The sequence below is a fragment of the Polypterus senegalus genome, chromosome 5 (assembly GCF_016835505.1).
Source record: "Polypterus senegalus isolate Bchr_013 chromosome 5, ASM1683550v1, whole genome shotgun sequence".
NCBI classification, from domain to species: domain Eukaryota; kingdom Metazoa; phylum Chordata; class Cladistia; order Polypteriformes; family Polypteridae; genus Polypterus; species Polypterus senegalus.
In genome coordinates, this window is record NC_053158.1 from 194,394,599 (window position 1) to 194,411,464 (window position 16,866).

At 41.5% G+C, this 16,866-nt stretch overlaps 1 protein-coding gene across 1 annotated transcript in view; it reads left to right on the top strand.

The window, feature by feature from the left end:
* The window catches only part of odad2 (outer dynein arm docking complex subunit 2), a 195,267-nt gene that overhangs the window by 82,460 nt on the left and 95,941 nt on the right, over positions 1 to 16,866 (top strand). The gene's annotated exons all lie outside the window — the stretch shown is intronic.

The window sequence follows — 16,866 nt, forward strand, 5'->3', positions numbered from 1 at the left end:
ATCTATGGTTGGTTGCAGTTGACATCTTGCCCGAATGGTTTCTTTGGTGATGCAATCGTGAAGGAAGACACCAAGAATCTGTTGCAGATATTGCAATTGGAATATCTTGTCTTTGCTCAGATTTAGTTTGAGCAAGGTCCATGTTTCTGATCTGCAAAGGAGGATTGATAAGATCAGCGTCTGGAAGAGGTGAAGTTTGGTCTTCATGGAGATGTTGGCTCTCTTCCACAGGAACCATTTCAGGGAAGTGAACACCGCAGTCACCTGCCCAATTCTGCTGTGGATCTCTGCTATGGCTGACTCTTCTCCTGGATCAGTGACCCTAGGTATTTGAAATCCTGTGCCTGCTCAATCTGGACATCCTCTAGGTGCACAGCATTGTCAACACCTTGGTCTTGTTCGTATTGATTTTCAAGCCATAAGACTGGGCAATGTAGGCGATATTGTAAAGGATGTTCATGGTCTCGGCATTATTGTCTGTGAAGAAGTCACTATCATCAGCAAACATCAGGTTGATCACAAAGTGGTCCTGTACTCCACATCTGTCCTGGAATTTTTTTCTCATGATGGCATCAGTTACGATGTTGAAAAGAAGTGAAGAGGCTACGTCCCCTTGACAGACTCCAGTCTGAATTGTAAGCACCTCAGAGAGGTCATTTGGGATAGGCACCTGTCGGGTTGAACCACTGTACGCTGATGACTTTCGGAGGCACGTGTTCAATTTCCAATGATCCCCCTAAGGCTGGCCGGTGAACAAAGTCGAAGTCTGACTTGAAGTCGATGAATACTACGACGGTTCACACCAGATTCTTTCCTCCATTAGTTGACGAACGGGAAAGATTTGATTGCAGCATCCACAAGAAATGCAGTAAATACGATTTTTAGACTGGCAAGTGACCCGTTGTTTAATATCAAATTTACCAATAGGACCAGATACAAAGGTATTGTTGGTTGGCGACATATCTACAAGTGACACAGTGACTCGTGTTATAGCTTAACGTGCTTGGTGAGGAATGTATCTTTCCTTTGTGAAATGAGATGTGGATATGAGGCCTTTGTATCTTAGGTGGTCATCAGAAGGAGATCAAGAGAGGTGTGGACACTAGGTGCCACTGTTGCCCCTTAAACCCAACAGACAGACACGCAGGACACAGGGAAAAAGCACCAAGAAGTAATTTATTTTATTTTCTTCCTTAAACAGAGCCCACCCAGCACCACAGCCACAATAAACAGGCAAGTAATACCACAAAGCACAATATTCTTCTCCTCCACACTTCCCAGCAAGCGTTGTCCATCTCCTCCCAACTCAGGCTCGTCTGCTGGGTCTTCCGCAAGTCCTTTATATATTCCTAGACCCGGAAGTGCTTCTGCTCTTCTGTCCACGTGACCTGCCAGCACTTCTGGGTCAGATGGAAAATTCAAGTTTTAAATCAGCCCGAAAGTACTCGTGACTTCCTAGTACTTCTGGGCTATAAGGGAAGCATGGCTCCTCAGGTCCTTTCACAGCACCCTCTGGCAGCACCCATGGCACCCAACAGGGCTGAGATACCAAACTCCAAGTCCCAGGATGCCCTATGGAAATTCAGGACACCGCTACACTCTTTGGAGGAGGCAGTGTCCAAAAGTAGCAGCCTTCCCCCATCCTTCCATTCTTGGGGCGACCCAGCCGGACTGAGCTGCTGGCCGTCTCTTAGGCCTTGTTCACACGGGCGTTAAAATCGAGCGTTTTTTTTGCGTTCTTAGTGTCCGGTGAGCTCGGATCAAGCGCCGAGTGTTTTCTACACGTAGGAGTCAATGAGAGTGTTCACACGGGCTTTGGTGACGTGCGTTTGTCCGGCTGCGCGTTTATACGGCATCAAAAAAACGTTGCATGCAGCTTTTTCTTGGTGTTCAAAACCCAACGAACGCAAGGAAACCGCTTCTAGTTCGTTTTCTGCGCGTTTATTTTATGCTTTGGAGGAGCGGGGGGGCATTTCAGTGCATAACACCGGTGTAAGCGCACACTCCACTACTGTTTCCTTACCTCAAAGTGACAAGTCTCTCTTCGGGGCTAACATCAAGTTGCATATTGGTTGATCGGCGTGCAATGTGGCATTGCACCAGCTGCAGCAGACAATCAAAAGTGGAAACCGACATCCGACAGTAATTAAAAAACTTGCGCGGAAATTTTCTCATTTCTTCATAAAGCACAAAAAAACTTCCTTTAACCCGACGTTGTGCAGTCAGAGGATGAACCCAGTAGTGGCGGCGATTTTTTCTCTCCCTACGTCGCTGTATTACGAGTATTTTTAAAACAAGAAGATTAATATCTAACATAGCAAAATGGTCCATATTGAAAGGAGGCACCTCAAATAAAACGACAAGGGCTTTCATATCCAGTTCCCGACACTGCCTCCACAGGTTAACACACAAACTACAATTTGGGCTGCAGGCTGGCGTTAGACAGAGACAAACGAATGCCGGTGTAGAAGTCAATCGATCGCCACCACAAAATGCAACATAAACGTCTAGGACGTTCAGAGCAAGTTCGTTTATCCAAAAACTTAACGCCCGTGTGAACAAGGCCTTACAGAGGTTTAGGGAAAAAAAAATAAATAAAATGCTTCTGTTAAGGATCCGTCCACGGAATTGGGAACATTTTGTTTGATGACTTGTAGGACAGATAGAGTCCTAGAGTGGAGATGGAGGACCAGCGAGGTGTGGGTTTCATTATTGGTGATTGTCTTAGAATGGATGTTACAAGGTCTACTCTTGGCTTGATTGAGGGCCGTTCTCCACCTTATGAGAACGAAGATGAAGAACCTCCGGATCCTGAGTGCTCCTTTACAGAAGTCTAAGAAACTGTGAAAGAGAAACACAATGGAAGTGTTTCCTTTATTTCATCCGTTTCCATGTGTCATGCTAAAACATTCTACAGCTTTCACTTGACAATAATTTGCCATTTATTTTTGGCCTTTTAAAATTAAATTTCAATTTTATGTGAGAGGTCTTTGTGATGGAGAATCGACAGCTGAATATATTCAGCACACCTTAAGTACCGTCAATTATTTCAAAGCCGTGGTGCCAATATTCTTCTTTCCATATTATTTCATTGGCCTTGATATTTGGGTAACCACAGGGTGTTTGTTTTACAAGCAGAAACCAAATTGCCTCATTAGGTAACATTATATACATACAGGGTAACAAAACAGTGCTTCATGAACATTTCTTACACTTAAGCTGGTATCAATTATTTTTTAATCTGCTGTGTTTGGTTAATTTGTTGAACAACTTTATTCTAGTTGGCTGAGAAGTGTAAAAAAATAAACATCTTGCAAGTAAAAGTTATGTACTAATTTGGTTTGCATATTTTAAGTTACATGGGGGTGGCAAATAGGAGTGCATGTAGCTATGAGGTGACTAATTCAGCTGAATGCCCGCCTATAGGTGGTGATCTCTGTAAGCTGTATCAACAGTAGGGGGCAGTGACCAAAGTCTGCCAGCTGTCACTTTAAGTTGTTGGTCCTTTCCAAGAGCCGTTGGGCTACAGTGGCTTCAAAAAATATTAAAAAAGTATTCAAAAAGTACCCCTTTACTTTCTGCACACTTTATGGTGTTGTAGACTTAATTTTAAATTGATACATATGCCATCTTTGCCTGTCAAGCTGCACTCAATAACCCAAAATGACAAACTGAAAACATGTTTTCAGATAGGTTTGCCAATTTATTAAAAATCAAAAGCTGAAATCTTTCATTCATAGTATTCAGACCCTTAATTTGGTGTTTTGTAGCAGCAATTTCAGCTTCAGATCTTTTTGGGTAAGACCTGGATTTGAGAAATGTATTCCAGTCTTTCTGGCAGTTTCCTTTCAAGCTCCATTGGATTGGATCAGAAGTGTCAGTAAACTGGGTTCTGTGGGACCACTCATAAGGCCACTCCAGCGTAAGGACACTCGCAGACTTGTCCCAAGGCCACTCCAGCGTAAGGACACTCACAGACTTGTCCCAAAGCCACTCCAGCGTAAGGACACTCACAGACTTGTCCCAAAGCCACTCCAACATAAGGACACTCACAGACTTGTCCCAAAGCCACTCCAACATAAGGACACTCACAGACTTGTCCCAAGGCCACTCCAACGTAAGGACACTCGCAGACTTGTCCCAAAGCCACTCCAGCATTGTCTTGGCTGTATGCCTCCGGCCATTGTTGTAATGAAAGGTGAACTGTCGCCCATGTTTGAGGTCTTGTGCCCTCTGGAGCAGGTTTTCTTCATGGTCCTCTCTGATTTTGGCTGCATTCATCCTTCCCTCAATTCTGTCCAGTTTCTTTGTCCCTGCCTCTGAGAAGCACCCTGATGTCTTGATGCAGCCCACCACCACCATGCTTCACGGTCTAAATGGAATTAGGTAGTTGATGAGCAGTGCCTAGTCTTCGTCCGACATAACGCTGGAAAGAGATGTTGCCCAAAGGGTTTAATTTTTGTCTCATCAGACTAGAGAATCTTTTTCCCTCGGCCCACAGAGTCATTTGAACTGTCCTATGGATTAAATTCAAGAGTGGCTTCCATCTAGCCACAGTACCATAAAAGCCAAATTGATGAAGTGCAGCTGAGATGGTTGTCCTCCTTACTGGTTCTTCCATCTCAGCTCTGTTAGCCATAGGGTTCTTGGTCGCCTCCATGACCAATGCCCTCCTTACATGGATACTCCGCTTCATCGGATGACAAACTCTAGGAAAAGTCTCGGTGGTTCCAAACTTTTTCTGTTTTACAGTTATTGAGACCATTGCACACCCGGGAAGACTCAAAGCTTTATAAATGGCTTGATCCCCTTGTTCTGATCTATGCCTCAGTGCAATTTGATCATCAGGGATATACACAGAGTTCCTTGTACTTGACGTCTTGTACTTGACACACAATGTGAAATTTTGGGACCCTCTTTACACAGGGGTGTGCCTGTATAAAGAGTGTCCTGTCAATTCAGCTGGCCACAGGTGGACTCCAGACAAGTTCTTGATGCAACTCAATGAGAATTAAAGCAGACAGGAGGCACCTGAGCACAGTTTGGAGTGCCACAGCGAATAGTCTGGATACTTACAGGAATGAGAGAGTTCAGTTTTTGAATTGCAATACCTTTGCAAACCTTTCAGAAAACATACTTTATCATTATGGGTAGGCAAAAGTGTCAGATGTCTTATTCTTTGGCCTAGCATTTGTCCCGCGTAGGTGCAGGGTCCGCATGTTTGCTCTCTTGTCTCCACTTGACCCGGTCAAAGGCGTCCTCAGGGGCAATTTTGACATGACACATGTCTTCTCTTAACCTGTGATATCAGACAGGCAAACTTCTCTTCTGTTTGTGAGGTCCAAGACACCCACATTCCTTATTCCTCGTTGCTGCATTCTATGTGTTGTACTCATTGGCTGTCAGCTCTTGTGTGGCCAATGTCACCCATACGACTAACGTCAAAGCTGTCTGATGTTGTTGGAGCGAGCTGTGGACTATCAGGACTGAGTCACTGGGCATGTCATTTTACACAACTGGCTTCATGACAGACAGCGCACCGACTCGCTGAGATTATGTAAATGAAGGCCACAACTGACAATTGATGGAAAAGTCGCATAAGGTGCCATGGACTTCAGCCATAGTGACACACTCGGTGTCTACTTTAAAAACAGAAAAATCAGAAGGAAAAGTTTATCTATTAAAAGTTTTTTTTTTTCCTGGTGGAAATGTGTTCTGTGCATTAGCCTAGATTGACTTACAATTGTAATAAAATGGTCACATTGTGGGGGGTGTGCTAACTCTCTCAAACAGTAATTTAAAATTCTAATAAATAACAGCGAAAGGGCCAGAAACAAGACCCCAGTCGCGTATGTCTGCATGAACAAATGGCCCACTAAATCTTCTACAATGCGGCATATTGTCTGTTATTTATCTAAACCCTGGCTTTAAAGGCTAAAAGAATGCTTCTGATGGGGTAGTCCAGATAAAATCCCGGCTTTCATCATCACATCAACCATTTTATAGCCGAAAATTTTCCAGAGAAAGTCAACATGATAGAATCATAGGTTTTTGTAGCAATTTAGTGCAATTATATTATTTTTATAATAGGACATGATGATAACCCTGTGTTTGAAGGTTAAAGAATGTCAAAGGCAGAAAGGGGAATAGAGGAACACCTACTGCTAACAGACAAATGGTTTACATTTCCAGCAGAATGTGGCCTGCACATGTTCCACTTCTGAGGACTCTCTTCTGGAATGGAGGGCTCTGAGTGCTGAACAGCAAAAATGTGACCTGCTAATCCATCATATAGTGCCTTTCAGTTCAATCAATTTATCTATTATATAGTGCCTTTCCTTTCTATCTATCTATCTATCTATCTATCTATCTATCTATCTATCTATCTATCTATCTATCTATCTATCTATCTATCTATCTATCTATCTATCTATCTATCTAGTGCTATCTATCTATCTATCTATCTATATAGTGCCTTTCTCTATCTATCTATCTATCTATCTATCTATCTATATATATATATAGTGCCTTTCCTTTCTATCTATCTATCTATCTATCTATCTATCTATCTATCTATCTATCTATCTATCTATCTATCTATCTATCTATCTATCTATCTATCTATCTATCTATCTATCTATCTATCTATATTTATTATATAGTGCCTTTCCTATCTATCTATCTATCTATCTATCTATCTATCTATCTATCTATCTATCTATCTATCTATCTATCTATCTATCTATCTATCTATCTATCTATCTATCTATCTATCTATCTATCTATATAGTGCCTTTCTCTATCTATCTATCTATCTATCTATCTATCTATCTATCTATCTATCTATCTATCTATCTATCTATCTATCCACAGTGCATCCGTAAAGTATTCACAGCGCATCACTTTTTCCACATTTTGTTATGTTACAGCCTTATTCCAAAATGGATTAAATTCATTTTTTTCCTCAGAATTCTACACACAACACCCCATAATGACAACGTGAAAAAGTTTACTTGAGGTTTTTGCAAATTTATTAAAAATAAAAAAACTGAGAAAGCACAAGTACATAAGTATTCACAGCCTTTGCTCAATACTTTGTCGATGCACCTTTGGCAGCAATTCCAGCCTCAAGTCTTTTTGAATATGATGCCACAAGCTTGGCACACCTATCCATGGCCAGTTTCGCCCATTCCTCTTTGCAGCACCTATCAAGCTCCGTCAGGTTGGGAAGCGTCGGTGCCCAGCCATTTTAAGATCTCTCCAGAGATGTTTAATCAGATTCAAGTCTGGGCTCTGGCTGGGCCACTCCAGGACATTCGCAGAGTTGTCCTGAAGCCACTCTTTTGATATCTTGGCTGTGTGCTTAGGGTCGTTGTCTTGCTGAAAGATGAACCGTTGCCCCAGTCTGAGGTCAAGAGCACTCTGGAGCAGGTTTTCATCCAGGATGTCTCTGTACATTGCTGCAGTCGTCTTTCCCTTTATCCTGACTAGTCTCCCAGTTCCTGCCGCTGAAAATCGTCCACACAGCATGATGCTGCAACCACCATGCTTCACTGTAGGGATGGTATTGGTCTATCTATCTATCTATCTATCTATCTATCTATCTATCTATCTATCTATCTATCTATCTATCTATCTATCTATCTATCTATCTATCTATCAATTTATTATATAGTGCCTTATCTATCTATCTATCTATCTATCTATCTATCTATCTATCTATCTATCTATCTATCTATCTATCTATCTATCCTGCCTTTCATATCTATCTATATCTATCGATCTATAATATAGTGCTGTGAAGATCATGGGTGCACCTGCTGCCCCAATCCAACACAATGAGACAATGCCAGCAGCTCAGTCCAACAAAAACCTTTATTTTATGGAAAGCCACTCAGATCCAGAGTTGTCCCCAAGGACCCGATACCAATTATCCCAAGCTGGTAAAACTCCGTCCCCTTTCCCTCTAAGGTCTTGCAGCATCTTTTCTCTTTTTGAATATGAACCTCACCAGCCTTATCCTATAACTCTGGCTTGTTTTGGGAGGTGGCCGTCTCCTTTTTAAGGCACACCCAGGAACACTTCAGGTGGTTCATTAAGGAGGTCTGGAATTGCTCCTAAGTGCGGCTGAAGCCCAAAATCGGGTTATGCAGCTCCTGCAGTTCCCACAGCTCTCCCTTGTGGCATAGTAATTCCCACACAGCCCTGCAGGAATCTGAGGTGTTGTTGCAACCTAGGGGGGCTGCCAAATAACAGTTTGGGGAAGTGAGCATCCCCTGGAAGTCCTCTCTGACTGTCCTTCCACCTCAGAGGCATTCCAGCTGGGTAATGGTGGCGGCCATCATCTGTCACAGTGCCTTTCATATCTATCTATCTACAGTTGTGCTTGAAAGTTTGTGAAGCCTTTAGAATTTTCTATATTTCTGCATAAATATGACCTAAAACGTCATCAGATTTTCACTCAAGTCCTAAAAGTAAATAAAGAGAAACCAGTTAAACAAATGAGACAAAAATATTATACTTGGTCATTTATTTATTGAGGAAAATGATCGAATATTACATATTTGTTAGTGGCAAAAAAAATTTTCTTTCAGTATCTGGTGTGACCCCCCAATAACTGCAACTAAACGTTTTCGGTAACTTTTGCTCATTCATGCACACCGGCTTGGAGGAATTTTAGCCCATTCCTCCATACAGAACAGCTTCAACTCTGGGATGTTGGTGGGTTTCCTCACATGAACTGCTCGCTTCAGGTCCTTCCACAACATTTCGATTGGATTAAGGTCAGGACTTTGACTTGGCCATTCCAAAACATTAACTTTATTCTTCTTTAACCATTCTTTGGTAGAACGACTTGTGTGCTTAGGGTCGTTGTCTTGCTGCATGACCCACCTTCTCTTGAGATTCAGTTCATGGACAGATGTCCTGACATTTTCCTTTAGAATTCTCTGATATAATTCAGAATTCATTGTTCCATCAATGAAGGCAAGCCGTCCTGGCCCAGATGCAGCAAAACAGGCCCAAACCATGATACTACCACCACCATGTTTCACAGATGGGATAAGGTTCTTATGCTGGAATGCAGTGTTTTCCTTTCTCCAAACATAACGCTTTTCATTTAAACCAAAAAGTTCTATTTTGGTCTCATCCGTCCACAAAACATTCTTCCAATAGCCTTCTGGTTTGTCCACGTGATCTTTAGCAAACTGCAGATGAGCAGCAATGTTTTTTTGGAGAGCAGTGGCTTTCTCCTTGCAACCCTGCCATGCACACCATTGTTGTTCAGTGGATGGTGGACTCATGAACATGAACATTAGCCAATGTGAGAGAGGCCTTCAGTTGCTTAGAAGTTACCCTGGGGTCCTTTGTGACCTCGCTGACTATTACACGCCTTGCTCTTGGAGTGATCTTTGTTGGTCGACCACTCCTGGGGAGGGTAACAATGGTCTTGAATTTCCTCCATTTGTACACAATCTGTCTGACTGTGGATTGGTGGAGTCCAAACTCTTTAGAGATGGTTTTGTAACCTTTTCCAGCCTGATGAGCATCAACGACTCTTTTTGTGAGGTCCTCAGAAATCTCCTTTGTTTGTGCCATGATACACTTCCACAAACATGTGTTGTGAAGAGCAGACTTTGATAGATGCTGTTCTTTAAATAACACAGGGTGCCCACTCACAGCTGATTGGCATCCCATTGATTGAAAACACCTGACTCGAATTTCACCTTCAAACTAACTGCTCATCCTAGAGGTTCACATACTTTTGCCACTCACAAATATGTAATATTCGATCATTTTCCTCAATAAATAAATGACCAAGTATAATATTTTTGTCTCATTTGTTTAACTGGTTTCTCTTTATCTACTTTTAGGACTTGAGTGAAAATCTGATGATGTTTTAGGTCATATTTATGCAGAAATATAGAAAATTCTAAAGGGTTCACAAACTTTCAAGCACAACTCTATCTATCTATCTATCTATCTATCTATCTATCTATCTATCTATCTATCTATCTATCTACAAGTGGCCCAGCTCTCTATTACCTCAGTCCTGGGGTTGATTGCTGACCTGGTCACTGTATGGACTTTCCTTGTTCTCCTTGTTTCCATGTTTATGTTCCTGTCACATCACTCTGATGTCCTGACTGCCTACTCTGACCTGGACGCAGTATAAGTGAGTGTGGGTCTGCAGTGGATGTCCACTTCCAGACAGTTTCTTGTCTTGTGCTTAGTGTTACTGGGATGATCCTCCTCTCCCCATGACTCTGAAGTGGATTAAGCAGGTGTGCAAATGGATGGATGGATGAGACTGACTCATCCCCTCCACTGCTGTCCTCCTAAATTAGAGCCAAAAGCAGCTCATTGGCCTCTATAATTGGACCAAGCTAGTTTGTATGTGCAGTAAAGTCACATCATAGACCAGTCCTCTCCAAGGTGAGCCCCTGCATTGTGTTGTGTTGTGTTCAGCTCTGCCACTTTTGCTTTTACTCTCTGAATTACGTTTAAAATGAAATGATGAATGATGGTGTATAAGCCTTAAGCAGCGCACTAATGTTTAAATGTTCGAGTCCATATAATGACTTAACTTGTAAGCCTAATATGTAGACACTTACGGGATTTGTTTCAGGTTTCTTTAAGACTTGTACCTTACAGTGAACATTCCTTGTTGAAGATTTTATTTATTCCATAATGGAAATTGCTTGCTTTCCATTTCAGCTAAATTTGGTGAGCGCATTTCATGGAGAGCACTTTCACTTCAACAACACAACAACATTTATTTATATAGCACATTTTCATACAAACAGTAGCTCAAAGTGCTTTACATAATAAAGAATAGAAAAATGAAAGACATAATTATAAAAAATAAATCAACACTTCTTCGAGACTGGAGATTTTTGGAGGGGCCGAGAAATCCAGCAGGCTATGAAGCAGTTATAGCAACGGGAAATTGGGCCGCTGAGAGTCTCTGTGCGCCTGGCGTTTTCTGTGCTCTGCCTCTGATCTGCACTTCATCAAGTGAAGTTCACTAACAGCACTAAATCTCTGTAAATTGTTTCTTCATAACCCTTAGCTGAGATGAAGGTGATGAAGATGAATGAATAGCATCATTATCTAAAAATACACCAATTATCTTTAACCACTCTGTCTAGGGTTCACGGTGGGCTTGAATAAGCCCAGTAAGTATTGCGGTGGTGGGTGGGGGGGGGAGTCTGCTGAGGATGACGAGTTCATCCCAAGAAAGCCAGTAAGCCCCTACAGTAATTCAGAGAGACCCACAGAAAATTTAAAGTAGACTTTGGGGACCAGAAAGAGAACTCTGGGCTTCTGTGCCATCTGCTTTTAAATAAGGGCAAAATGACGATCTTCTGTTGTTTAAGGTGACGTGGGTGGCTTGGGGGTACACTGGGTAGCATTGGCACCTGGCTGGGATGCATGCTCTCCTATATTTGTGTGCTTTCCATCTTGAGATTCTCGTTTCCTCACTCGGGCTAAAGACATCTTATAATGTCAGTGGGCCATTTTTACTTGGTGTGGTTTTGTGTAAATGTGCCCTGCAATGCCAGTCAAAGCTGCCATCTCCATACGGAGGTAGTTGGGAGCAGGCGCTGAGAGCACATTGCTGCACCCACCACACGATGAACCACCAAGCTGAATGCAGCGGGTGACACCTCAGCACCACAGTGAAACAATGTGCGGTTTTTTATGGGGGCTAGTGTGCCAATCCTGCCACCAACCTTCATGTTTTCCTTGTAATTTGGATGTGAATCAACATCATACCCAGGACAGAGTAATTTGCATGTTAAGTGCCCTACTGAAGGGCCCAACAGAGCACCCCATATCTGGACATATGACGATTTGATCTTCATTTAAACAGTATCTATAGATAAAGAAAAAAACGCAACAAAAATTTGACTTTGCAATCATTTATTCAATGAACAAGTTAACAAAATAAGCCATTTTCCTCTATTCGGGAAAAAAAGTCCCCCCCTTGGCTTTAACAGCTGGTGGTGCCCCTCTCAAGTCTTTGGGCATTTCCTCAAACTGTTTAGTAGGCTCTGAAATTGATTGTTTGAAAGTTTCTCCCACTCTTTCTGCTGTGGTGAGGTTTGAGGGGGGCGCCTTGCACGCTCGGCCCATTGTAGATTGCCCCCCCATGCACCTCAGTGGGATATAGATCTGGACTTTGACTTGGCCATTCTAGAACCTTCCATTTCTTTTTTGTCAGCCATTCCTTGCTGGATTTACTGGTGTGATTAGGGTCCATTTCATGGTGCAAGGTTCACTTTCAATTTAGCTTCAACATTTAGGCAGGTGGTCTCTCATCTTGTTCAAGCACCCTCTGGAGTAATGAAAATTTCCTAGCGAACTCTGTCATGTTGAGCTGGCTACAAAATTTCAAACCATAGCATTTCCAGCTGGTACCTGCTTCTTCTGGTCACACAATGTCTTTGGTTTTCACCAAACCTCTCTTCTGGTACTATAACTGCTGACCAAATAGCTTTGTCTTTGTCTTGACTGTCCAAATGGTTCCACACGTACTCCTGATCTTCATCAAGATGTTCATGGGTAAATTTTAGTCTTGTCCTGATGCTTTTTATAGACAACAAAGGTTTCCTTCTGGCACAACATCCAAGTAGATCTAATTTGTATGGACTTTTTCTAATGATTGACCCCTGCATCCCCATGCTGTCCACGTCACCCAAAGCAACAGATCATCATTTTGCACTTATTTAACAGCAGATGGCACAGAAGCCTACTGTCAAAACACCAAAAAAGGAAAAAAAAAAAACCGTAGAGAAAACTTCTTACATGGCAGTCCCAGTCCCAGTGAGGTGTTCCTTATGCAGGTGTAATGCTGTCAGAATAAAGGAGCCCCCATAGTGCTTCTGGACACGCTTCTGCAGAATAATATGTTTGGGTAAAAGTCAAAGCGTCAAGGTAAACTTTATTGTCATCTCAACCATGCACAAGTATACAGACAGACAAAATTGCGAAGCTCAGGGTCCACAGTGTAACAACATGACATGCAAATAATAAATTAAAAATAGAATTAAAATTAAAACACAAACAAGACAAGACATTGTGCAAAGACAAGACAAAGAAATAGCAGCAATATTGACGTGTTGTAAGCAATATGAACATTGATGCAATGTATGGCCCTCCATGCTGTACAGCATTGTTCATAATGGCCACCCATTTTGTCTTCATTCTCTGCTCCACTACCATCTCCAGCGGGTCCAGAAGGCGTCCCGTAACCGAGCCTGCCTTCTTCACCTCCTTACTGTTACATTTTCTTCTCAAAAAAACCTGTAAAAAGTGTTGTATTTTTTGGCTTGAGAAATTACATATTTATTAGGTCTGATCTTTCTACTGTAAAACCTACAAAACAGTAAAAGTACGAAGTCAGAAGTGTACAAAGTGTAATAATAATACAGATAATAATGAATAATAACACCGTATATACTGTCAATGTGTCATTTGTGTGTGGTGTATGTTGAAGCACAGTTAAATACACAATCTGACGTCACAGTCAGGACAATAGTAGCACGATTCCCTGTGGATTTTCTTGCCAGCTTTTGAACAGCACACTGCACATGTGCGATTGAAACGAGCGTCACTTTCAGATTCATCAGAATCCCTTTCGATTTCACTGTGCATGTCAGTTTCATTGCCTTAAGACAGATTCACCTCGTTGTCACTGATCGTATCACTGTCATGTTCGTGCAACACCTGGGTTGCGTTTCATTTGAGACCCCATTATGAGGCTAGGAAAAGAAGCGTCTGCACCGTTGCCCGGGTAACACTCAAGCCTGTCACGCAAGACACGCCTGTATCACTTTGTGAGTGACGCTGGGCACTAATACTGTTGACACTTTTTCAGCCCGAGTACTCCTCCTGCCTACCGCTTATGCGAGAGTTGTCTACACCATTGTCTGAGTGATGCTCAGGACTAATGTTAAAGAGGTTAATCTGCTTGTTAAACCCTCAAACCACCACAACCGGCTATAGTCGGTTCCTAATGCAATTTGCCAGCATGCTGGAGCCGAGTACATTCAGCTACGTACATTCGTTGAATGCCGCAACTGGCTATAGTCTGTTCCCAGTGCAATTTGCCAGCATGCCGGAGCTGATCAGACTGTGACGTACATTCATTGAGCAGCCGGCTTATGACCACTACTGCCCCCTAGCAAATCAGAATCACTGCCTCTGGACTTCAGCCGCTGCACTGGACTGGCCTGCAAGAATCAGCATTGGCCCCTGTGTGCTTGTATGCAGCCAGGTCAAACGCAGTTGGCTCGGTGATTTACTGAATTTCATCAATGACATCAGTTGCACATTGTACATATAATAACAGATTGTTGCAGTAGTTTTTTTTTTATTGTTTTTACAGTTCATTGGCAGTGTGTAAAATGAAAAAAAAAATAGGTGCTCCATTAAAATTTCACTTTTTTTTGGTAAATTGTGACATTTCCTTAAAAATTGCAGCAAAAAAATATTTTCCGTCCAGGGGTTGACCCCCCAAGTATGTGGTGGTTTAAGATTTAATTCGGTGGGCGTCCTGTCTGGATCCACGCCTGGTAGGATACCCAGGTTACCTCTTTTTTCTTTCCTAAGTGAAGGGGTGGGAGATATGCAGTTCTAAATCTCTGGTCCTAGAGACTTTAACAGGCCTGGTTACCTGTAGTGGGCCCTTGTCTCACAGACCTGCCATTGACATCCCAAATTAACATTAAAAGATCTTTAGCGTTTTTATTACAGTGTTTATTTTTACAATGTTCCAGCAAAGATGACACTTCCTCTCTGTCTTCAAGATGATCTTTGTTATTTTATACATGTAATTTGATTCTTATAATGAAGCTAGGCGGCTTTGCCCCCTGCTCGTATAAACTCGCCAACCCCATGCCTGCGCTACGCACTAGGCTCTTTGCGGTTCCACCGCTCGCGCATGGGGATGCGGATGTATAATTTAAACAGATTTTTATTTTCATGGGAATTGTTACATGTGCATAATAGAACTAACTATTTTACATTACAGCGAGTAATTAACCATATTAAAAAATAGTAAAACGTAAAAATTAAAAGACAATTATGTTTTTATGTTGCATTAGAGGTATTTGTTGCGTTACGCATTTTCGTTCTGTTTCGCTTTGAAATGAACACGCAAATACTTTTTAAACTTACACTTTTACTGTAAAACCTCAGTAAAAACTATTTTTCAATTAACTTTTCGTCAATATTGCACTGTATTTTGATTCCGTGTTTGGAGTTACATCGTGACAACGCAACGTATAACTGCCCGTGAGTGAATATCGTTTCTTTCTCTCTAATAAATAAATCGACTTTTTCGAATGTTTGTCCCTGTGATTTGTTAAATGTCATAACAAAAGCTATTCTAATGGGAAACTGTTAGCATTTTAATACAAATGGCATGTCGAGATCTCCTTTGGTGTCTAATGTTATCCGCTGAAGATGTACTACATTACCTTTCTTGTCGCTTTTTCAAATTTTACGTCAGAATTGCTTGACCAATTTTAAATACAACTAATCTTGTCTTATTGCATAGCCCATCACTCATACGTAAATTACACAATAACATTACGATACATCCTTCTTTCTACAGTAATTTGGCCGGTGGAAGACTGGAAGGTGTTAACGGTTGTAGATGTTCTTCATGATATTGTAAGCTGATGTTTTCATCTTCCGTACCATCACCACCTACTGTTTCAGCATAGTCTACTGATACACATTTAACCAATTTGCCGTGTAACCGATCAACAATTTTCACGTTAATTCATTTGACTTCATCATTTCTCGGTGCTAGGATTGCCCGTGTACTCATTTCTTCTGTTGATAACCCTTCGTGATGAAATTCTTCAATAAGATTTGGACATAATACGTCTTCTTGAATTGGGAACTTAAAGTGAGGAAAAACGTTAAAATTTATAAGAGCTGAAAGCGCAGGAACTGTGTCTGACTAAGCATTCACACAAATGAGAGGTGAGAGGACTGTGTGTGTGGTTGAATATGGTTGAGAGGAGGGCAGGACTTGAGAAAATCTCATGGTCAAAGTCTCGCGGGACTTGAAAAAATCTCTTCAAAAAAGTCTCGTCTTGTAGCAGGATTTTTTTATATAACAGAGAGAAATGCACCGAATTGCTCTGATTCTCCTCTTTCTTACTTAACTGTTTGTTCCACTCTGAACTTTCCCTAATACTTTTTATATCTAACTGCGTATAAAACATATAATTAAAATATACATTTCTTTAGATGGTTAATATTTACTTATTTCTAGTTAAATGTAAGCTTTACACTTACTGTTATCTAAACAGCACTACAGTACTCCGAATTAAAATCTAAAAACATTTGAAATCATAACATCCCAGTTATAAAGTTGTTTAGTTTTTCTCCAATCCCATCCAGGAATCTGAAAAACTTCTTATTTCAAATTTTTCAAACCATTTATTTCTAAATGGCTCACTTCAGGTCTTAATAGTGGAACTTAAGAGACCCTCATAGATCAAAAGTTTAGATAATCAAGCAGAATTGGAGCCAGTTTGTGCTGCTGTCATTCTTGTGGTCAGTTCATCTCCAGCTTCTCCAAGATGTCAGATAGATTTTTAAAAACCAATTCCAGTCTGTAATTATCTGAGGGTCTCCAGTCCATTTCTGGCTCAATTCGTTTTTTTGGCTGGGCCAAGGTGGTCTGGGTCCTCTTGAAGTGACGTTACCAGCCCAGTACAACACAGCATACAAAATCACACTGGCCATCACAGAGTTGTAAAAGATGTGAAGGATGTCACTACCCACAGTAAAGGAACGCAGTCTCCTAAGGATGAAGAGTTTCCTTTACCTTGTCTTCTATAG